The 24,685-nt window shown below is 38.7% G+C and overlaps 1 long non-coding RNA gene and 1 other non-coding gene across 3 annotated transcripts in view; one reads left to right on the plus strand and one right to left on the minus strand.

Moving 5' to 3' along the window:
• LOC109498971 overlaps positions 1 to 24,685 on the plus strand; it is a 39,818-nt gene that overhangs the window by 1,974 nt on the left and 13,159 nt on the right. The window contains exons 2-3 of one of the 2 annotated variants that reach the window (XR_006596744.1): positions 10,756 to 10,780; positions 12,087 to 12,162. This is a non-coding gene — a long non-coding RNA (uncharacterized LOC109498971). The remainder of the gene's footprint in view (positions 1 to 10,755; positions 10,781 to 12,086; positions 12,163 to 24,685) is intronic. The other variant, XR_006596743.1, reaches the window with a different exon arrangement.
• Positions 24,347 to 24,453, minus strand: LOC111560273. Its single transcript, XR_002742031.1, has one exon. It is a non-coding gene; the product is annotated as a U6 spliceosomal RNA (small nuclear RNA).

The following is a 24,685-nucleotide window of genomic DNA, read 5'->3' on the forward strand; positions in this document are numbered from 1 at the left end:
TTAACCAAGGAATAGCTCCTAGACAGTTCACTCTTCAGTTCAGGCCTGAGCACAGAGGACAAAGGATAGTTTTCTTGCTTGCCTAGTTAAGGGCATTCAGTCTTGGCACTGTTGACATTTTGAGCCAGGTAATTCTTTGTTACGGGAAGCTGACCTGTGCATTGTGGGATGTTTAGCAGCATCTCTGGCTAGTACCAACTACATGCCAGTGGTATTCCATTCCTAATTGTAACAACCTAAATCTCTAGACATTACCAAAAGCCCTTGGGGGGCAAAATTGTGCCCCCTTCCCACTAATGGAAAAGCATGGCCTATATAAGGGCCCTTCTCACAATTCTGATTACCTGTACATCCTGACTGATAGTGTGAGTCATCTCTCTCTTAAAGACAGAACTCTAATTCCCCAGAGAAGTACAGCATTGGTCTTATTGGCCTCCACCAGATTACCATGATATTTATGTAATATCATAAAAAAGATATTACAGTTTAAGTAGCAGAATTTAACTTTAGTACCTAAATAGTAAATTGCCATTATAATTTTATAGGTTAGCTTACTGAGTTTTAGAATTAAATCCAGAAACACAAAACAGATCAAAAAAGGAAAGGGCTGGTTCTTCGCAATGATCAATAAAATAAATACGGCAAAATAAAAATAGCAAGGATTTTTAAACCAGAGAGAAGATGTTAGGGAGGAAAAAGGAATTAAACTCAGATTCAAAGGGAATTTTATTTTAAGTAAGCTCTACTCCCAATGTCGGGCTTGAACTCACAACCCAGAGATCAAGAGTCACATGCTCTGCTGACTGAGCCAGCCAGATGTCCCCAAAGGGAATTTTAAATATAAAAGAAAACAATGTATAACTCCATGTTCTCATAAAAATATTTTATTGAGCACCTACCACATGAGAGAAAGGTACTATATGAGTTGCAAAAGATACTATGGTTAACAAAAAGACCCAATTTGTGGAAATTATTTAACAGAGTACCAGAGAAGAAGGGGGTTGTCACCTCTAACCCTGCATTGTTCAAGGTTCCACTGTATATCTTACATTATATGTGTTGTAGTATGATAGTACTTGGAAGTAGATTGTGATAAATTAAAGATTCATATGGTAAAACTTAGAACAAAAGCTAAAATAATAAAACAAATAAGCATAGCTAAGTAGCCAGCAGAGAAATTAAAATGGAATACCACAGGGGCGCCTGGGTGGCTCAGTTGGTTGAGCGTCCAACTTCAGCTCAGATCATGATCTCATGGTTCATGAGTTTGAGCCCCATGTCAGGTTCTGTGCTGACAGCTAGGAGCCTGGAGCCTGCTTCAGGTTCTGTGTCTCCCTCTCTCTGCCCCTTCCCCACTCATGCTCTTTCTTTGTCTCTCAAAAATGAATAAACGTTAAAAAAAATTTTTTTTTAATTTTTTAAAAAATGGAATACCACAAATTAGTCCAAAAGAAGACAAAAGGAAAAATAAACAAAATGTAGATTGGACAAATAGAAAACAATGTATCAAAAATTAAATTAATTGTAAATGGTCTAAACACTATGATTAAAAATAAATGCAAAAGCAAGGCCTAATTATGTACTACTAACTACAGAAGAAAAAAGGCATCATCAACATAAAGACACAGATAAGTTCAAAGTAAAATGATGGAAAAAGATATACAAACAGAATAAAGCTGGAGTATCTACACTAATACCAGATAAAGTTGAGTTCAGGAAAAGGAATTTGGCCCATCTTCAGGACAAGAGATAAAGAGGGACACTTCATAATATAAATCAATTCATCAAGAAGATACAGCAACAAAGCTTAAAATTACATGAACTAAAAATGGACAAGACGGAAAAGAGAAATAGACAAATCCACAATTATAGCTGGATTTCAACATTTCCTTCTCAGTATTTGATAAACGGGTAGATTTTAAAAATCAGTAATGATAAAGAGGACTTGAACAATATTATCAACCAATCTGACCTAATTGGTATTTAGAATTACATCAAACCATGGCAGAGTACACATTTATTTCAAAATGCACACGGAACATTCACCAAGGTAGGCCACAAACTGGGAGATTTTTTTTCCTTTAATTTACAATAAATTTAAAAATAGATGAAAATTGTATTAGGGTTCAGTCAGGAAATAGAAACTACATAGTAATTTGGCCATGTAATGTTCAATAATTATTAACTGTGATGGGTTTGAGATAAGGGATTTAACTAGTAGAAGATAAAGAGAACTCTTAAATATTGTAGGGATATCAGATATAAGAAGTAGTTAACTACCCCTAGGGCTAAGATAGACTCCCCAAAGAACACATACACACCTGCTGATCCCAGCTCCAGGCTGAGATCTAGACCTTGTTATAGCGGAAAAGACCCTGCTTAATGACTGTTAGAGAATTTGCTATGGTACTGTGCCAGTGAAACATGCTGGTAATCCACCCTTTGGAACTTGCTGAAAGTCCACCTGCTAGGGTGCCAGAGAAAGCTGTTCATGGGTAGGTATCTTGCAGAAGCCACTCTGCTACAAAACAGTCTGAAGGTGGGCCTGGGGAAGCTGCTGGGTACTGGACAAATTGCCCATACTGCAGGAGCCAGGCAAAGGATGGGGGGTGCCAGAGAAGCTATGTGTATTGCAAGTGCCAGCCAAGCAAGCAAGCAAGAACAAGGAAGGAAAATTCTTACCAGCACCCTCTACTGACCTAGCTTAACACCGTGCCAGCTGGCAAAGGAAAAATGTTTAAAGAGCTTAGTTCCAGTTTTAGAGCAAGCAATGAATCTAGGAGATAGAACAATTCTTAATAAACAGCTTAGAGAAGAAAAATCTGTCATTGTCTTTACAGATTCCAAAAAGATATCTGATCTAAAGTTTAACATCCATATCCAATTTTAAAATCTTTGGTCAATTAAGAATTGAAGGATACTAGTAAAGAATATCAGACATTTTCTAGAAGTATGGCTAGTAAAGTTCTTTGAGGGACCCTCCTGCCAAACAGCTATAATCTGCATGAGAATGCTCTATGAGGCATTATTGGTCCCCAAGAGATTGAGAATATCCTAAGGAATTCCCACTACTATCACATACACACAAACCCTTAGCCCAGGCTGATCAGCAAGCAGATAGGAGAACATGTGTCTATAACAACTGGAATCCAGATACAGAGTCCTAAACTACCAAGTGGAAAAGCCATACATACGAGGTGCTCATTTTGAATTAATTTGAAGTCTGGCTTCAAATTTTCTGGCTATGAGCAGAAAAAGAAACAAAACCTCTCTGGAAGAAAACATCCCAACTTAGGTCAAGAAGACTTTCAAAATTAGGGTGAAGCAATAAGCTCACAATCAAAGAACTCCAAGCACCAAGAAGCCAAACTATTATGAGTATCTGCAGGAATAACATTCAGTAGATATGTAACTCCAAGGCCATAGATGGTGGAATTGACAGAGTACAGAATATCTATGTTCCAAATGTTTCAAAAAGTATAAGATGTAATCACAAAGATGAGCAAGAGACTACCAAGAATTAATAGGTATGCTGGGAGGCAGGTAGGAGAGGAGAGACTTTCTAGACATTAAAAATACAGTTGTCAAACTGACAAAACTCAATAGAAAGATTAGAGAGCAAATTAGATACAGATAAAGAGAGAATTAATAAATGAGAAGATATACCCGAAGAAATAATCTAGAATATACTATAGAGAGACAAGGAACTAAAAATATGGAAGAGATATTTAAAAAAACGGAAACTTGGATGAGAGAGTCTATCACATAACTAATTGGAATCTAAGGAGGATAGAATAAAAGACAAACAATATTTTCCCCCCAAATTCTGTAAAACTTCAAACATACAGAAAAGTGGAGAAATTGTACAGCAAATATTTATATCCAGCATCTACATTCTAGAATTAGAATTAACATTTTGTCTCATAAACGACATCATTTACCCATTCTCCTACCCATCCATCAATGCATTATATATATATATACATATATATATATATATATATATATATATATATATATATATATATATGTTTATTTTTGAGAGAAAGAGAGTGCAAGCAGGGGAGAGGCAGAGTGAGAGGGAGACACAGAATCTGAAGCAGGCTCCAGGCTCTGAGCTCCTGATGCAGGACTTGAACCCAGGAACCATGAGATCATGACCTGAGCTAAAGTCCGGGGCTAAACTGACTGAGCCACCCAGGCCCCCCCATGCATTATATTTTTTTATCCATTTTAGGTAAGTTGGCAGATGTCATACTTAAAGATTTCACTATGTTTACCATTAACTAGTGTTCAAATTGCTTTATAGGTTTTTTCCCCTAGGTAAAATTTATTTGTTTGTTTGTTTATTTTTAATTTGAGAGAGAGGGGAAGAGGGGCAGAGGGAGAGAGAGAAAGAATCTCAAACAGGCTCTGCACTCAGTGCAGAGCTGGATGCAGGGCTTGATCTCACAACCTTAGGATCATGACCTGAGCCAAAATCAAGGTTCAGATGCTCAGCCAAGTGAGCCACCCAGACACCCCTCCCCAGGTACAATTTATGTACAATAAAATGTACAAATCTTAAATGCACCATTCACTGAGTTTTTACAAGTGCATATACTGGTGTAACACAAACTCCTATCAAAAAATACAATATATCCATCACCCCAGAAAGTTCTCTCATGTTCCTTGTCAGTCAAGCCCTGTCCCCTACCTCCCACTGGTAACCACTGTTATATGAGGCAATATTTAAAGAAATAGTACCATGACTTTTGCAGTAATGATGAAAAACATGTACCTAGGGGTTCAAGAATCACAACATAACCAAAACAGGATAAATAAAAAGAAATACATAACACACTGTAAAGAAATTGAAAAACTCACACACACACACAAAAATATCTTAAAAGCAGCCAGAGAGAAAGCCACTTGCCAAAAAAACCCAGCAATTAAAATCACAGGGGCGCCTGGATGGCTTAGTCAGTTAAGCATCTGACTCTTGGTTTTCAACTCAGGTTATGATCTCATGGTTCGTGAGTTCAAGCCCCACATCAGGCTCTACACTGACATTGCAGAGTCTCTCTCTTTGCCTCTCTCTCTCTGCCTCTCCTGCTCTTGCATGCTGTCTCTCTTACTGTCTCTCTGTCTCTCTCAAAATAAATAAACTAAAAAAAAAAAAAGAAAAAAGAACAATGAGGGGCGCCTGGGTGGCTCAGTTGGTTAAGTGACTGACTTTGCTCAGGTCATGATCTCACGGTTCTTGGGTTCGAGCCCTGCATGAGGCTCCTCCACACTGACAGTGCAGAGCCTGCTTGGGATTCTCTCTCTCCCTCTCTGTCCCTCCTCACTCCCTACCCTTCTCTCTCAAAATAATACATAAAATTTAAAAAAAGAAAAAAGAAAAATATATTTTTTTAAAAGAAATGGAAAGGATCATTAATTTTTTTTTAAAAAAAGGTTTCATTCACCGGGAAGATAAAATAATTCCTTATTTTTTCATTTTTTCATTTTGTTAAAAAAAATTTTTTTAACGTTTTTTGAGAGACAGAGAGCACGAGCAAGGGAGAGCAGAGAGAGAGGGAGTCACAAAATCCAAAGCAGACTCCAGGCTCTGAACTATAAACACAGAGCCCAACATAGGGCTCGAACCCATGAACATGAGCTCATGACCTGAGCTGAAATCAAACACTCAACTGACTGAGCCACCTAGGGCACCCCTATTTTTTTATTTTAGAGAGAGAGAGAGTACGCTGAAACTGGGAGAGGGGCAGAGAGAGAGAGAGAGAGAGAGAGAGAGAGGGAATCTCAACCAACTCAAGCAGGCTCCACACTCAGCATGGAGCCCGATGCAAGGCTTGATCCCATGACCCCAGGATCATGACCCAAGCTGAAATCAAGAGTCAGACACTTAACTGATTGAGTCACCCATGCACCCTAAGATAAAATAATTCTAAACCTGTTCGTAACTAATAAAAATGGGCTTGGAATACGTACAGAAAAAAAAAAAACCCTACAGAGGGTGGCGAATTTCCATGCAACCTTCTCAGTTTTGATAGGTTAAGCAAATGAAAAACCAGTACACTGGCCTAGGCACTGAGTATACTGAAGACAGTGAGGCAAACCATTGCCTTCATGGAAAACCTGTATGCTAGAGGAAGAGAGAAACATTTTAACAAGAATATAGTGCAATTTTGGTTAATGATAAATGAAAGAAGAAAAATAAAGCAAGATAAGAAGTGACAGCATGCCTGGAAGAGGTAGTTATCTTATATGGGTGGTAAGGGAAGACTTCTTTGAGAAACTGGTATCTAAGCAGAGACACAAATGAAGTGAGGTAGCGAGTGATGTGTATATATGGGGTAATGGTTTTGCAGGCAAAGGGAACCACAAAGACCCTGAGGCAAAAACAAAGTTCGAGGAATGCAAATACATGTATTTAAAATTTTAAAACCTACTTAGAATCAATACATATATTTTTACATTTCAAGTGAAATGTAGAATTTTTACATTTCAAGAGGCCCACACACCCTCTCCTCTTTATGTTAGAGTTGTCATCAATTACACCGACATGTGTGGAAAACTCCCTGAAACACTGTTGTAGCTTTCGCTTTCAACGTCAAACATATTTTCAAGAACTCAGGAGGAGAATTCTCTACTGTACTTCTACAGGCAATTTACCATTTCTGGTGCTCTTCCTTCATTGCTGGTGTTTCAAGTTTCCTTCCAGGATACTTATCTTCTGTCTGAAGAATTTCCCGTAGCAATTTTTTTAGAACAGGTCTACTGGCAATGAATTCTTTTAGTTTTCTGCATCTAAGAATGCTATTATTTCCCCTGAATTTCTGGAAGATATTTTCACTGGATTATGCTGTTACGTGTTGACCATTATTTTCTTTCAGCACTTTAAAAATGTTGTGCCACTTTCTGCTGGATTGCATGGTTCCTGATAAGCAATCTGTAGTCAGATTGTTACCCTGCAGATAATACATTGTTCTTCTTGGCTGCTTTCAAGACTTTGTCTTTATTTTTCAGCATTTCAATTACCATATATTTGGGCAGAGATTTCTTTGTGATCATCATGTGTGGGCTTTGTTGAATTTCTTTTTTTTTTTTTTTAATTTTCTTTTTCAACGTTTATTTATTTTGGGGACAGAGAGAGACAGAGCATGAACGGGGAAGGGGCAGAGAGAGAGGGAGACACAGAATCGGAAACAGGCTCTAGGCTCTGAGCCATCAGCCCAGAGCCTGACGCGGGGCTCGAACTCACGGACCGCGAGATCGTGACCTGGCTGAAGTCGGACGCTTAACCGACTGTGCCACCCAGGCGCCCCATGAACTTCTTGAATCTATATTTATGTCTTTTGTCAAATCTGAATATTTATTCAAAAATTTTCAGCACCTTTTATTATCGTCCCACAAGTCCCTCAGATTCTATTCACTGTTTAACCAATATTTTTTTCTCTCTGTTGTTCAGATTGGATAATTTCTATTGCTTTATTTGCAAGTTCACTGATGCTTTTCTCTGTCATCTCCACTCTGCTAATGAGAGTATCCATTGAATTCTTACATTTTTGGCTACTATAGTTTTCAATTCTAAAATAACCACTTGGCTTTTCATTGTATTTTCCATTTCTTTGCTGATACTTTCTATTTTTCCACTGGTTTCAAAAGTGCATTTGATTGCTTATAAGAGAATTTTTTATAATAGTCAAGAACTTTGAAGGTCTGAGGTTTTACCTTAACTTGCAAATTAATAAGTTAAGCCACCATAGTTTCATGGATAACGGCAGAAGACATGAGTCTCCTGGGTCAGAAACAAAGAAGAATCTATTAGCCACAGAAGTAGCAGGAAGCAGAATTTCAACATTTATGCTAGATTCCTAAGTCCCAGTTCCCACAGAGGACAAGGTGATCCTGTACATGAAGTGAGTTGCGTTATAAGAAAGGAAGTCTATGGGAAACTCCAACCTGTAATAAGAGGCTAGCAAACCTATCCGACTGTGCCATGAAAAGAGACGATCTTTTTTATCCTGGACAGCAAACAAATTCACCCTTGTCCTCACAGGAAGATATTATCTCTGTCTTCCACGGATGTTTAAAGTACAAGCATCCCTGAAAAGATAATCCGGGAAAAAACCTGTTAATGCCTTTGCCCAAAAGACATGTGGAAATACAAGAGATGAATGGAAAATCATCTCCCAACAAATAACTGCTTTAAGGCCTTTTCTCACATAATTCTATCATCTCTCAATCCTCTCAATGTTGGCATCTTTTTTCCCCATGTAAATTGTGATTTTTCTGGTTCTTAGTATGCATAATAATTGTGGATTGTATCCTGGACATTTTGAATATGCTGTTTTGAGACTCAAGGTCTTGTTTAAATTCTGTCAAGAATATTGATGTTTTTATATTAGCAGACAATCAACCTGGGTAGGTTTAGAGTAGCAGTCTGTGGGTAGGAAAGGGCATACTAATGTAAATATCTACCAAAAAGAAACAAAAAAACAAAACACCCCACAGTGTTTATTACATTCCAGAATAATAAATCTAGAAATGCCTTTCTCTTCTCCTCTAGAGGGAATTTGCTTACATTTCAAGATAGTGAGTAATCTCTCCTGAGGGAGGAATGATCCAGTAACCAGCAGCCTTGAGAAAAGCTTAAAGACTCCCAAATTCAGAATTATTCTCCTGTAATGCAACCCACTGCATGTACATCTGGCCCTCATCCTATCACCTGCGGGAATTGGGGCATGAAGAATTGACACAAGATATTGCTATAAATGCTGTTTGCTGTGAATAACTAATCTTCTATGCCCCTAGCCCATGAGTTTGGTGACTTCTGTCAGTAAATATGTATGAAACTATGGCAGGCTAACCTGCTAGCTCACTAGAAGAATACACTCTCAGACACTCCTGTTTCTGTCTTAAGAGTGGCAGAATCAAGTTAAAGTAGGCGGAGGCCAGATCATGTAGGGCCATAGATCAGGTACTGGATGGACTGTTGATGTCAAGAATAATGACAGGAGTAGCAGTGAAGAGAAGGACAGGACATCACATGTTGAACTCTTTTGTGATAAGAGGGAAGGACTACCAGGGCAGTAGATGACTGAAGAAGGGAGAATGAATGATGTAGAATAATGGTACATGCCTAAGGGTACAGGATTTTAGAAAGGAAGAGAGAAGGTGTGGAATTGCCAATAGGGAGAAAGCAAGACACCTCGTTCATCTGTAGGCTCTTTGTTTAGGGGAGTGAGGGACTAAAACCCACACACAACTTGAAAGTATTGCAGAGGAAGCCATGTTTTCAGGAAATGGCTGAGTTTTTGGTTAGAGTAAGAGGATAAAGGGAATGTTTAAAAAAATGTTAAAGATATAGGGAATTTGATCTCAGCACAATGGAAGAATCAAATAGATTAAAAGAAATGGGAAGTTAGGCTAGATTAGAGCAAAGCATTGTGGGAATCTGTATGTGGGGACACCTGGGTGGGTCAGTTGCTTAGGACACTGACTTTTGATTTCACCTCAGGTCATGATCCCGCAATTCGGGGGTTCGAGCCTCACATTGGGCTCTGTGCTGAGAGTACAGAGCCTGCTTGGGGTTCTCTCTCTCTCTACCCCTCCCCTGCTCTCTCTCTCTCTCAAAAAAAAAAATAAATAAATAAATAAATAAATAAATAAATAAACTTAAAAAGAAAAAAGAATCTGTATATGAACTTGACCTGTTAAAAGAGGCAAATAGGGGGTGCCTGGGTGCTCAGTCGGTTAAGCGTCTGACTCTTGATTTCGGCTCCAGTCATGATCTCAACGTTTGGTGGGATCGAGCCCCATGTTGGGCTCTGTGCTGTGACAATGCGGATCCTGCTTGGGATTCTCTCTCTCCTCTCCCTGCCCCCACCTCAAAATAAAGAAATAAAACTTTAAAAAAGAGGTAAATAGACATATGAGATATGATGGGGTTATATCTCATTTTTTTAAAGGGAGGTATAATTACAGCTTGTTGAGATTGTTCTTTAAGCAGTTTGTAGATGTAATTTAGTCCCTTGGGATTGTTCTCTTAGGCAGTTTATACTGATAAAGTAGGAAGACGCGATGGGGTGGCGGGAGTGTAGAGGGAGCAGACTTACCAGGAGCACACTGAAGTCTGTGCCTCTAAAATCCAGTTGGGATTTTGGCTGAAAGGATCTGTGGAGCCATTATTTAAATCCAGGAACTTTGGGAACCTTGGAGGCTCCCTTTATAGACTAAATCTTTGGTTTTGCTGCTGGACAATCCTCCACAGACATGGAAATCCTACTGTAGATGAGAAAGAGCATGATGATATAAAATATCTACCTGCAAAACCCAAGAAAAGCAACATCATTTTAGGTCTTTCCTCAGACTTGAACTTCTCAGAGGGTGCTTATTGGAACACATTATCTGAAATAGTATTTTTCACGGTCACTTTCTATCCCTTATTATGCTTCCCCCAACTTCTTAGCACTTATCACCCTGTCATATGTTTGTTTGTTTAGTATTTCCTCTCGGGAGAGTAGAAAGATCTTTCTTCTTTTTTAATGTTTTATTTATTTTTGACAGAGATAGAGCATGACATGGGGAGGTGCAGAGAGAGAGGGAGACAGAATCCAGGCCCTGAGCCCACACAGAGCCCGACATGGGGCTCGAACCCATGAACCACGAGATCATGACCTGAGCCGAAGTCAGATGCTCAACCGACTGAGCCACCCAGGAACCCCTATAAAGATCTTAAGAACAGATTTTTTTCCTTATTTCCAGGACCCAGAATAGTGCCTGGCACACTGTAAGTACCCAATAAATATTTATAGAATGAGTGAATGGAAACATTGAAGAATATTAGGATAATCAAATGAGTTCAGTAATGAGACCAATTATAAAACCACAATAGTATTTCTACAGATAGCAAAAGCCATTTGAAAAATACAGAAAAAGATCATAATTATAAATAACAAAAAAATATAAGATATCCAAAACTAAATAACATTCAAATTTTACTGACAAAAGAACTGAATAAATAAAGAAGTACACCATGTTGTTGAATGGAAAAACATATTGTAAGAATTCCCCGTAAGTTAATCTATGAAGTTAACACAGTATCAATCAAAACCCTAAAGTTTTAGGGGAAAGGGGGAAGAAGACTTGACAAAAAGATTTTAAATGTCATCAGGAAGAATAAATGCTGTAGAACAGTGAATTAAATTCTGAAGAAAGGTACTGATAAGGGACCTTGCTCTACCAGACACAAAAACGTAGGAAAAGACAAATTGGTGGTATATATCCAAAGCTTTAAAAAAAAAAAAAAAAAAAAAAAAGGATATACCCTTTAGCTCAGATGTACCATTGCTAGAATTTTTTCCTAAGAAATAGACAATACGGCAAAACTGTTTATTAAAGCAGTGTCTGTAATGCCAAAACAACAGGAACAATCGGTGTTTCACAAGTAGAGAATGGTTCCAACCAATCATGGCTTAAACAAATACCTGTGGAATACCATGGAAGCTTTGAGAATTATGTAGAACTACATTAATTGCTATGGGAGGTATTCACCATATATTTCTATGTTTGTTTGTTTTTAAAGCTGATTATAAAACAGTGTATCTAGCAGTGTCCTCATTTATGTAAAATTTTTAAATAATTATTTACATATATAGGTGGAGAAATAACCTGGATGGAAGGTTATACATCAAAATATTAACAGTAGCTCCCTTGAAATAAGAATTAAGGATTATTAAACAGGTTTTTGTTTGTGTTTTGAGTTGTATACTGAAAAACTAGTTTAGTTTTCCCCCAAAATGGGATGACAGTTAAATTCTTCACTGTTGCCACCTGGTGGCTACCACAGAGAAGTTTATTTCTTTGCTATCACCTTAAGAAATAATACATGCAACATCATAATTCTAAAATTGTAAAGAAATCTATAGTATCACCTAGTTCTATTCATCATTTTATAGCTAAGGAAATAAAAGCAAAAAATTTAAGCCACTTGACTGAAGTCACACTGTTGGTAACACTTACTAATAGTAACAAACATTTGTTGAGCCCTTTTTTTCTAAGTACTTTATATGGATTATCTCATCTTATTCTCATAGGAACCTATGAGGTAGATCCTGTTTTTACTCTCATTTATCCCCATCTAACATATGAGGATCCTGAAGCTCAGAGAAGGTAAGTGACTTACCCAAGTTTCCACAAGGAGGGCAGAGCCAGGCATTGCGAGGTCCACCTCCCTCTCCTGAACCTTCTCTGTTGTGCCATCGTACTATATGCCAACCCCTCTTCCTTCACTGCTTTTGGTGACAATTCTTGGCATATCCCCAATGTCATGTTCCTCATGGTTGGAAAAAAAGTATAAACATTTCCTGAGAGGGAAGCGAAATAACTTTACCCCCCATGCCTTGTAAGAATCCTGTCCAGGTAAAAACAGACTTACTTTGAGTTGTTCCAGGGTCCAGATAGTAGAGACTCTTCTGTCAGAGACTTGGGACTATGGATAGGTTTACTTGGGTTCCCCTGCTCCAGTTTTATGCTATGCTCTCTGCTTAAGTTTTTGATCCCAGAGCTTAGAGTTAACATCACTGCATGCACTTATTCATGAACTACCCCCACCCCCCTCTCTCTCTTAGCTCTTGCCCAAATTCTCGGGACAATAGTCTCTGACATTGCATCTCTATCCTTGTGCCTCAAAACCAAATGGTGTAAGTGCTAATAAATGTAAATCCTGTGCTAGGGGTAAATCTATTGGAAGTGAAATTAGAAATCTGAAACAACTAGTGGCTTTACCCTCTGAAACCCTATGGAAACCCAGAAAGTCTTTCAGAATTGCTCCCCAAATGAAGGCATATCTTTGAATTATCATCTAATTAAAGCTTTTTCTCAGGTACCATCTTGCTTGAAAATAAATTAAATTTTAAAATGTATACAAAGGGGCAGCTGGGTGACTTAGTCGTTTAAGCATCCTACTTCAGCTCAGGTCTCATGATCTCACGGTCTGTGAGTTCGAGCCCCATGTCGGGCTCTGTGCTGACAGCTCAGAACCTGGAGACGGCTTCAGATTCTGTGTCTCCCTCTCTCTCTCTGCCCCTCCCCTGCTCATGCTCTGTCTCTCCCTGTCTCAAAAATAAATAAAAACATTTTTAAAAATGTATACAATTATTGTAAAAGTGTTATTTTCTTTATTTTCCAGCCTTATATTTTTAGAGGTCAGTGCAAGCATGAAAATACCTTAGGTGCTAGACAGTCTTGAGTTAAAATTCACATATTAGCTATCACACATTAGGTATGGCTTGAGTAAATTATTAAATTACATTTTCATTTAAACTTTTTCTTATCTCTAAAATTAAGGATCATAACATCTGCTTCTAGAGTCTTCCTTTCCCCTCTTCCTCCCTTTTAGAAGAAGAGATGATGATTTTTCCTGTCTGAGATTGTCTCCCATATGTCCTGCCTCCTTAAAGATCTTGACTTAGCCTTTACATAAGTCTCTCCCATTTTAAATAAAACTGAAAAGAAGAAAAAAATTCCTCTGTCTGCATCTCGAGTCAGCTGCCCATCTCTCTCTCCTGCTTTTTAAAGTCAAACTTTCTGAAATACAGTAAAACCTTGGTTTGCAAATATAATTTGTTCCGGAAACATGCTTGTAATCCAAAGGACTCCTATATCAAAGCGAATTTCAAGAACCATTGGCTCAGTTGTGATCATGTGACATTCGGTGTCATGTACTACTTGTATTGCAAGACATTGCTCACTTATCAAGTTAAAATTTATTAGAAATGTTTGCTCGTTTTGTGGAACAGTCACACAACAAGTTACTCGTGATCCAAGGTTTTATTGTACTTCTTTACCATCTTTGCATTGCATCACCTCTCATTCATTCTAGTTTCTCCAAAAGTCCTCAGAAACACCTTACTCCTGCTTTGGTAATTTTCTTCCCTAAATTTTTCCAAGATGTACTTCTTTTATTGTTTTTCTCCTACTTCCCTGATTGCTACCCTTCTTGTCCCTTCCCTTAAAGTTTGTGTAACTCACTTTCTGATCTGGGTTCTTCTTATTCTACAAAATCTCCCTTGGCGATCTTTCCCATGTCCATAGCTTCAATTACCACCCAAATCCGTGTGCCCAGCCCACATCCCCCTCTGCTGGACTCACAGATTACATGACCTAGTGCTTGCTTGATTCCCACTTGGATTTCTACAAGTGCCCCAAAATAAAGATGTCATCTTCCTTCTCCAAACTTATTTCTCCTCCAGTGTTACTTATTTTTTAGTGAATGGTGCCATCACTTAACTAGGTGTTCATGGGTTTTTTTCTTGGTTTCTCCTTCTCCTTCAGCTCCTCCCACTCCCAGTCCAGCTAATCATCATGTCCCATTAATTCTACTATATTGGATTAAATTGTGTCCCTCCCTCAAAAAATATATCTAAGTCCTAACCCCTGGTAACTATGACCTTATTTGCAAATAGGATCTTTGCAATGTGATTAGGTTAAGGATCTCAGACAAGATCATATGACTGGTATCCTTATATGAGAAAGAAGAGGTGGAAGGAAAGGGAGAATTGAGACCCAGACAGAGGGGGAAAGGCCTTGTGCAGGCCCCTGTGATGGTGCAGGGAGCTCCTGGAGTGATGCTGCTCCAGTCCAAGGAACACCAAGGACTGCCAGCCCTATCAACACCTTGACTGCAACCTCTGACCCCCGAAAGTTTGAAAGAACAAATTTCTGTTGTTTTGAACGTATAAGAGTGTGGTAATTTGTTATGTAGTCCTGGGAAAACTAACATAGCTACCTTCTAAATATCTCTTGAGATCCATCCATGTTTCTCCATCTTCACTGCCCCTATCTTATTCAGGCCACAATTAAATCAATCTTCTGCCTTGTCTCCCTGCTGCTAGTCTCAGCCCATCATTTGCAAATGCATGAAATCTCCCTTACTATTGACAATCTGTGAGTGGTTTGCCAATGACTCCTGGATTGAGTCTAAATGCCTGGTGTCATAGCTTACAGGACTTCCACTTTGGTTTCTGCTTACTTGTGTAGCCTTATTTCTCACCCACCCTCAATTCTACGCTCTAGGCATGGTAATAATTTCTGATATTTATGGGACACTTATTCTGTGCCAGACACAGCTAAATCTTACAACCACCCCACAAGGCAGGAACAAGCTTCTTTCAGTGTCTCAGCCTTTTTTTCTCTTGTCTCTGGGACTTTGCACATGCTGCTCTCTGCCTAAAATAATCTTACTTCCTCTTCCCTTGTTCTTTGTCCCCCTCCTCATCTAGCTAATTCACACTTACACCTTAGGTCTCAGCTTATCCAGCACCCCCTCCATGAGGGATTCCCAGACCTTCCTAAATCTGGGTTATGTGTCCCACCCCAATTGCCCATATTTGCATTACACCCTGCACTTCTCCTATCATCATATACAATATAATTGTCTTATATTTCTTTTTTTTCTTAGTCCATTTGGGCTACCATAAAACATCGCAGACTGGGCGGGGGGAGAGGGAGCAATGGGTATAAACAACAGACATTTATTCCTAACAGTTCTGGAGCCTGGAAGTCTGATGTCAGGGTGCCAGTGCCGGGGGTGGGTGATGGCCCTCTTTTGGGTTGCAGCCTTCTCTTTGGAACCCCACATGGTGAAAAGGGTAAGCAAGTTCTCTCTTCAGCCTCTTTTGTAAGAGCACTAATCCCATTCATGAGGCCTCTACTCTCATGAGCTAATAACCTCTCAAAGGTTTCTCTTCGTAATCTATCAGCCTTGAGGGTTAGGATTTCAACATATGAATTCACATGGAACACATTCAGACCACAGCAACGGGCCTATATCTCACATTGTGTTTTATGCTTCCTGTGGACTGAGGCCATACCCATGTCTTGTAACACCATCCCTGGAGTCTAGCACAGTGCCCGGCACATAAGAGATGCTCCATCAATACATGTTGAGTAAATGAAAGAAACTTGAATAAAGATTGCTAATAGCATTATGTCTCTAACACCAGCTAGGGTGGAAAGGAATGTACCTCCAGACCAAGTTGCCAACCGTTTCCTTCCTCAAATTCCTGATGCCTCCTAGACCTTTGCTTGGGCCAGTTCTCAAACCTCATTGCAAAGGATTTCCCTGAGACCTGTAGGGCCAGTGAATCCTCACTTCCCTATCATGCTCAGCCCCTCCCCAATACAAGACTCTCCAGGTGGTCGTCCTCTCCCATTCTGCTCTGCGTTCCTACCAGACCCTTCTTGCTCTTTTTCCCTGGGCCCTCTGGCACTCCAGCCTATTTGAAACAAACTCACCTATATTCTCATCCTTGTAACAAAATACTCCTTCTACCTCCTGGCTTTAAACAGAAAGCCTTCTGCTTTCCCTTGAGAAGACTACCTTTTCTACCACCACCTGGGGTGGTTATGTTAACCATACTGGATTGATTATTCTTTTGGAACGCTAGGCTGTAATTCTCGGGTTCCTGAGATTTGAATTTAGTTTCAACCGTTTCCAAGTATTGGCTATTACATAATAGAAGAATTAGAGTTTCTAAAAGGATTTGAAAACAGCAGTAAAGATGTTTATTTTGGAAAGATCCTATAACCATGAATTGCTTTAAAAATGCCACTGAACCTAACCATAGCCTCTGAATTTGTCTCACAACTACCAAATTCAAAATGAAAGTACAAAACAAGTGGCACCTGTACCTTGGAGACCTCAGAAACACTACATACGCTACTGATACTGCTTCTTAGCAAACTCCGGGTTTCCTCTAGGCTGTAAGATTCATTGCCCATGAGATACAGCTGCTGCAGGTAGGGGTGGGGTCTTATCAATTAAATGTCTGACCTAGAGCAGTACTCATATCTTGACTTAATTTCTAATGGCCCAGGACTTTGTGGCAAATGATAAAAATCATTAGCTTTTTCTTTTATAATTTATCTAATTTCTAACCGATGCAAACTGTTAGACTTTCCAGCTGTTAGGCTCCAGCAGTAAGGCTCCTATAGTCCAAAAATGCAAATTGAAATACCTGGTGATTTTTATTGAGCACTTTCTGGTCTCTTACTCTGGCTCACTGAGACATCTTCTGACCTAAGACTTGTTTAAAGAGGATTAGTCACTCTGTATGATGACCTTTCTTGTGGTAAGTTAATACATTTAAGCCGGCAGTCTAATTTATTCAGACATTTGTGTGAACTAATCTCCCCTAGCTTTATTACCAGTGGATAAACTTCTAAAACAGAGTTCCTGAACCTGCATTTTAGCCACATTATTCCTGTTGTCTAACATAATATACTATTACTTGGAGCAATCCATTAGCTGGTCATATGTAAAAATCATGTCAAGTCATAAGGAAATACACATTCTTTGTTACCTTACAGGCTGGTTTTGATTATGGAAATTATCCATCTTGTGCTAATCAAATTAAGGGCATATATAAAGTGTTCATAACATATTTCTAGTTGAGATAAAACTCATTCATTTAATAAATATTCAGTGAGGGTCACCTGGTTGGTTCAGTCAGTTAAGCATTCCACCTTCGGCTCAGGTCATGGTCTCAGGTTCATGAGTTTCACACATGAGGGGTGTGAGGTGTTCACGAGCCCCACATTGAGCTCTCTGCTGTCAGCGCAGAGCCCACTTCAGATCCTCTTTCTCCCTCTCTCTCTGCCCCTCTCCTGCTTGCACTCTGTCTCAAAAATAAATAAACATCAAAAATAAATGAATAAATAGATAGATAAATAAATATTCAGTGAGCTTTCCTTTGTGCAAGGCTTTATGGCCAGGGTAGTGAAGGATATAAGAAAAATACATGGTCCCAGGTCCCGACCCAGTTTGGGAGCAAAGATCTCTATAAATAAAAATGCCAAGTAAATCAAGAACTAAAAACAAATTTGAGTTGTCACAAACATCAGATGTTCTCATGTGAATAGTAAGATAGGAGTTGAACTTCTAGGAAGGGGGCATCAATCACTGTGGCAAGGGGTGCTTCACAAAGAAAGTGAAAAATATGTTGGGCTATGGAAAGGAATGGGAATTATAGGGTGAATTCCATGCTACGTTAATGGAATGAGCAAAAGCTTAGATTTTACAGGTTGGTCTATGAGTCAGTTTGGCTGGAAGAGAGTTTTGTCTAGAGGAATTGTGGGAAATCGGATTGCAGAGGTAAGATGAGGCTAGACTATGCCACTAATGTCAGATGTGTGTGCCAAGCATGAAGATCCATTTCATGTTGGATGAATTTCTTTTATCCTACATGCCCCTCACATATCAAAAGCGCCCATTCTCATGTTTAGACTACAAGCCTAGAACATGGTAGAGCACAGAATCATGGTAACAATCCTGATTTCTAATTTTGGTGGGGCCATGTGTAAAGTTCGCATGGCTCCAAACGTATTGTTCGATGAATGCTCCCTTTGAAATCTTAACACTATTCTCAAGTAGTCAAATCATGGAACTACTTACAATTTTCCTGCTTCTTACCGGTAGATTCATTCACTCATGCAACAAATATTTATTAAGTACCGACTATGTACAAGGCATTTAGTATACACCATGGCGGGTGTATTTAAAGATGAATAAACTTGACTTCTAACCTTAAAAAGCTTCTCACCTTGAACAACATGGAGGTTAGGAGTGCCAGCCCCGACACAGTCGAAACTCCGGATGTAACTTTTGACTCCCCCAAAACATAACTACTAATAGCCTACAATGTTGACAGGAAGCCTTAATGATACCATAGTTTGTTAATATATATTTTGTATGTCATGGATTATATGCTGTATTCTAACAGTAAAGTAAGCTAGAGAAAAGAAGAAAATCATGAGGAAGAGAAAATACATTTACACTCCTGTACTATAAAAAATCTGTAGGGGTACCTGGGTGGCTCAATCAGTTAAGCGTCTGACTCATGATTTTGGCTCAGGTCATGACCTCACTGTTCGTGGGTTTGAGCCAAGTGTAGGGCTCTGTGCTGACATCTCAGAGCCTGGAACCTGCCTCGGATTCTGTGTCTCCCTCTCTCTCTGCTCCTCCCCCACTTGTGCTCTGTCTCTCTCTCTCTCTCTCAAAAATAAAATAAACATTTAAAAAAATTTTTTTAATTTTGCATATAAGTGGACATGCACAGTTCAAACCTATGTTTGTTCAAGGCTCAACTGTAACAGTAAAAACAATAAGGTAAATATTCAAAGTTTAAGATAACACACATATAAAAATGGCTACAAGAAAGATGGAATGTGCTATGAAAGATCAGAGAAAAAAGAAATTCTACTTAGCTGAGAAAAATCTTAAAAAATGGGCAGAACTGGCTTAGTTGGTAATAGAGGAAAGAATATTCAGAAGAATAGGAAGTATGAGAAAAGGCTTGGCATGGGAAAGCATAGGAATGTTTATAGAATGGTGAAAATCTTTTATTTGTTTGTGCATAGATAAATGTAAAAGTTTTCCAGCTTTTTTTTAATGTATCATTTCATTTTATTATTTGCCTTTTCAAAATTTTTTTCTAAGTAGGTTTCACGCCCAGCATGGAGTCCCTCTGGTAATAATCAGTTTGTTCTCTATAGTTAAGAGTCTGTTTCTTGGTTAGTCTTTTTTTCCCTTTGCTCATTTATTTCTTAAATTCCACATATGGATGAAATCATATTGTATTTGTGTTTCTCTGACAGACTTATTTCGCTTAGTATTATACTCTCTAGCTCCATCCATACTGTTGCAAATGGCAAGATTTTGCTCTTTTTCATGGTTGAATAATATTCCATTTTTATATATACTTAGCACAGCTTCTTTATCCATTCATCATCCAATGGACACTTGGACTGCTTTTATAACTTGCTATTGTAAATAATGCTACTATAAACATAGGAATGCATGTATCCCTTTGAATTAGTGTTTTTGAATTTTGGGGGTAGATACCCAGTAGTGTGAATACTGGATCATAAGGTACTTCTATTTTTATCTTTTTGAGGAACCTCCATACTCTTTTCTACAGTGGCTGCACCACTTTGCATTTCCACCACTTCAAGAGGATTCCTTTTTCTCCACATCCTTGCCAATGCTTGTTGTTTCTTATGTTATTGATTTTAGCCATTCTCACAGGTGTGATATCTCATTATAGTTTTGATTTGTATTTCCCTGATGATGAGGGTTATTGAGCATCTTTCCATGCGTCTGTTAGCCATGTATTCTTTGGGGAAATATCTGTTCATGCCTTCTGCCCATTTTTTAATTGGATTATTTGTTTTTTGGGTGTTAAGTTGTATTAGTTCTTTGTATATTTTGGATACTAAACCTTTATTGGATATGTTGTTTGAAAAAAATCTTTTCCCATTCAGTAAGTTGCCTTTTACTTTTGTCTGTTTCCTTCACTGTGCAGAAGGTTTTTATTTTGATGTAGTCTCAATAGTTTATTTTTGTTTTTTATTTCCTCTGTCTCAGGAGACATATCCAGAAAAATGATGCTATGGCTGATGTCAGACAAATTACTGTTTATGCTGTCTTCTGGGATTTTTATGGTTTCAGGTCTTTTATCCATTTTGAGTTTATTTTTGTGTATGGTGTTAGAAAGTGGTCCAGCTTCATTCTTCTGCATGTTGCTGCCTAGTTTTCCCAACATTCTTTAATGAAAACTGTATTTTTCCCATTGGATACCCTTTGCTGCTTTGTTGAAGATTAGTTGATCATGTAGATTTCCAGTTTTTTAATTATGATGTGCCAATATTCTATTTGAGAAAGACTTTGTACAACAAGAAAGGAATGCGGCCCTTTCTTTTGTCTTTCAAAGGTCGTGTTTTCAGTAAGCAGCCAATGTGGTCCTCTTGACCACATAGTCTGTAAAGTTAACCGAATGTTCATGAGCAATAATGAAAGAGTACCCAAGGCACAACATTAATACAGACTAATAACCTTATGTGGTCAGAAAGGTTCATTTAACTGTTTAAAAGAAGTCCAAATGCTTCATAATAATTTCTTCTCTAACAGGAGAAAGCTCAACATTGGTTTTTCTACAGCATCTCTAAAGGGATAGTACTCAAAATATAAAGGAATTAACCATTGATATATGCAACAAAAGTGACTCTCAAAATAATTATGCCGAGTGAAAGAAATCAGATTTTAAAAAGTAAATACTGTATGATGTCACTTATAAACCTCTAGAAAATTCAAACTAATCTATAGCTATAGAAAGCTTTAGCTGGAGGCTGGAAAGGGTAGGAGAGAGGGATTACAGAAAGGCATAAGGAAACTTTCTGGAGTGATGAATATGCTTACTACTTGGTGCTGACAATTTCATGGGTGTGTACATGTACCCATTGTACATTTTAAATATGCAATTATTTTCTCTTAAATACAGAGAAAAACTGAAGGTTGATGGTGGGAGGGGTAGGGGGCAGGGAAAATGGGTGATGGGCATTGAAGAGAGCACTTGTTGGGATAAGCACTGGGTGTTGTATGTAAGTGATGAATCATGGGAATCTACTCCCAAAGCCAAGAGGACACTGTATACTCTATGTTAGCTAACTTGACAAAAAAATTATGTTAAAAAAAAAACACTTCCCGGGGGGGCCTTGGGTGGGTCAGTCAGTTAAGCAACCAACTCTTGATTTTGGCTTAGGTCATGATCTCATGGTTCTTGAGATTGAGCCCCACATTGGACTCTGTGCCGAGCCTGCTTGGGACTCTCTCTCTCCCTCTCTCTCTCAAAATAGATAAATAAATAAACTTAAAAAAATGCACTTCCCTTTAAGGACCAACTTCATCCTTTATACCATTTTATGCCAAATCTGAGTAAAAGATTAGTGTAAAGTTTTAATAAGATCTGTGTGTGTGTGTGTGTGTGTGTGTGTGTGTGTTTTAATTTCTGGACCATATAAGGTAATCATGATGATAAAGACAAAAGAACTTGTATAATTAGTTATACACTATTATAGTTAAAAGAGTAAGTACCTTGCATAAGGTAAAATGGCCCACAATATCTTATTCTATAGATTGAAATTACTTAACTTTATTAGAGAACAAATATTAGGGAATATTTAAATTCAGAGTATAAGTAGTTAATGGAATAAATAGTCCTGTTACTACCTCATGTAATAATATAAAAACAGGCCATTCATTGACAGAGAAAGTTTAATTTTAAACAACATCTTCCTTTAGATGTAAACTATAGAGACAGCATTGCTACCTAGTTTTTGAATACTGAGTATATTGTTAAAACATTCTGGGAGCACCTGGTTAAGTGTCTGACTCTCAATTTTGGCTTGGGTCATGATCTCACAGTTCATGAGTTCGAGCCCTGTGTCAGGCTCTCTCTGTCCCTCCCCCACACTCTGTCTCTCTCCAAATAGACAAATAAACTGAAAAATAAATAAAATAATCTGGATGGTGTTTAATTTCTTTAAAAAAAATTTTTAATGTTCATTTATTTTTGAGAGATAGAGACAAGTGCAAGAGAGTGAGACACGGTATCCACAGCAGGCTCCAGGCTCTGAGCTGTCAGCACGGAGCCCGATGCAGGACTCGAACCCACGAACCTGGAGATCATGACCTGACCCAAAGTTGGACGCTTAACTGACTGAGCCATGCAGGCACCCCTAATTTCTCTTTTATGGAGCTATTCAAAGAACACATATAAGGCCCAAATCAGTTACATTACAGCCTCAGTCACAGGCAGGTGATTGTGTATCCTATGACCACCTCATCTTAAAGGCTCCCCTGTATTACACACACACACAGACACACACACACACACACACACACACACACACGGAAAACAAAAATAAAACAACTTGGTCTCTGCCCTGAGGAGATTATTCTAGTCAGGGAAACAAACAACTAGGCATTTTAATACACTGTACTGGGTGCTCTGGGGGCAGGGGTACAGAAATGATGTAAGCTCAGAAGAGCAGTGGAGCAGCTGGGGTTTAGGGAACACCAGTGGAAGCAAGTTTATCTGGTGGATACATTAAGTAAGAGGATGACAGTGATGAAATGATGAGGTTGGAAGTAAGGCAACATGAGACTGCAGTGCCCTGCCAACTATTTTATTCTAGAAGCAATGGGAAGCTTCTGAAGGATTTTAAGCCAAAGAATGAAATAATTAGATTTGTATTTTAGAAATAATATTCTGGTTGCAGTATGGAGAATAGATTAAAAGGAGATAAGATTAGAGGCAGGAAGACCAAATAAAAGTTGTTGGAGTAATTCAGGAAGAGATGATATTAAACTAGGGTTATAAACATGGAAGTGAAGTGGGTGCACTTGAAAGATGTCTTGCAGATATAATTAATGTGACTTGCTGAACACTAACTGTGGAGAATTAGGAAGAGCAAAACAATAAAGATGTTGCTGAGTTGACAACTGAGTGGATGGCGGCACCCAAAAAGTGCAGGAGCAGGTTTTGAGGAAAAGACTATAAAATTCAATTTTAGCTCCTGTTGAGCTGGAGGACTCACGGTATACCCAAGAATATATATGCATTTGGCAACTGGATGTATGGGGTAATGTTCAGTAGAGAGACCTGGAACTCTTCAGCACTGATATCATGGGAGTAAACAAAAGCACACTTGGATATATTTCAGGAAATGGGCATAGAATGGAAATAGACATGCACATAGAGTGGAAGGAAAATAAACAGAGAAAACAGAAGAAATAGCCAGGAAGACTCCCTGCCTTCTCAATCTACCTCAGGCAGGCAGCCTGCCTGATTGCTCCCTTGGGCTGCCACTGTTTTCCATCTATGCATCTATCAAGGCACTCCTCATCTGTCATTGAGTATATTTATCTTTGTCTCACTTTTTACTGAACTGTAAGGATCTTTTTTGTTTCAAGTTTTTATTTAAATTCTAGTTAGGGGCACCTGAGTGGCTCAGTCGGTTGAGCGTCCGACTTCCACTCAGGTCATGATCTCGCAGTTCGTGGGTTTGAGCCTTGCGTCAGGCTCTGTGCCAACAGCTCAGAGCCTGGAGCCTGCTTCGGATTCTGTGTCTCCCTCTCTGTCTCTGTCCCTCTCCCACTCAGTCTCTGTCTCTCCCTCCCTCCCTCAAAATAAACAAACATTAACAATTTTTTAAAAATTGTAGCTAGTTACCATATAGTACAATATTGGTTTCAGGAGTAGAATTTAGTGACTCGTCACTTACGTATAACACCCAGTGCTCAACACAAGTGTCTTCCTTAATACCCATTACCCATTTAGCCCATCCCCTGCCCACCTCCCTCCAGCAACTGTTTGTTCTCTATAGTTAAGAGTCTCATATAGTTTGCTTCCTTTTTTTTTTCTTTCCCTTACGTTCATCTATTTTGTTTCTCAAATTCCATATATAAGTGAAATCATATGGTATTTGTCTTTCTCAGATTTATTTTGCTTAGCATAAAAAATATGGAAGCTTCATGAATTTTCATGTCATCCTTATGCAGAGGCCATGCTAATCTTCCCTGTATCGCTCTGATTTTAGTATATGTGCTGCCAAAGTGAGCACTGAACTGTAAAGATCCTTTTTCTCTTTTTCTTAATATTTATTTATTTTGGGAGGGAGGGAGGGACAGAGAGAGAGAGAGAGAGAGAGAGAGAGAGAGAGGGAGAGAATGAGAATGAATCCCAAGCAGGCTCCACGCTATTAACACAGAGCCCCACATGGGGATCAATGTCACAAACCATGAGATCATGACCTGAGCCGAAAGCAAGAGTTGGACGCTTAATGGGCTGTGAAC

This window comes from Felis catus, chromosome B1, assembly GCF_018350175.1.
Source record: "Felis catus isolate Fca126 chromosome B1, F.catus_Fca126_mat1.0, whole genome shotgun sequence".
NCBI lineage: Eukaryota > Metazoa > Chordata > Mammalia > Carnivora > Felidae > Felis > Felis catus.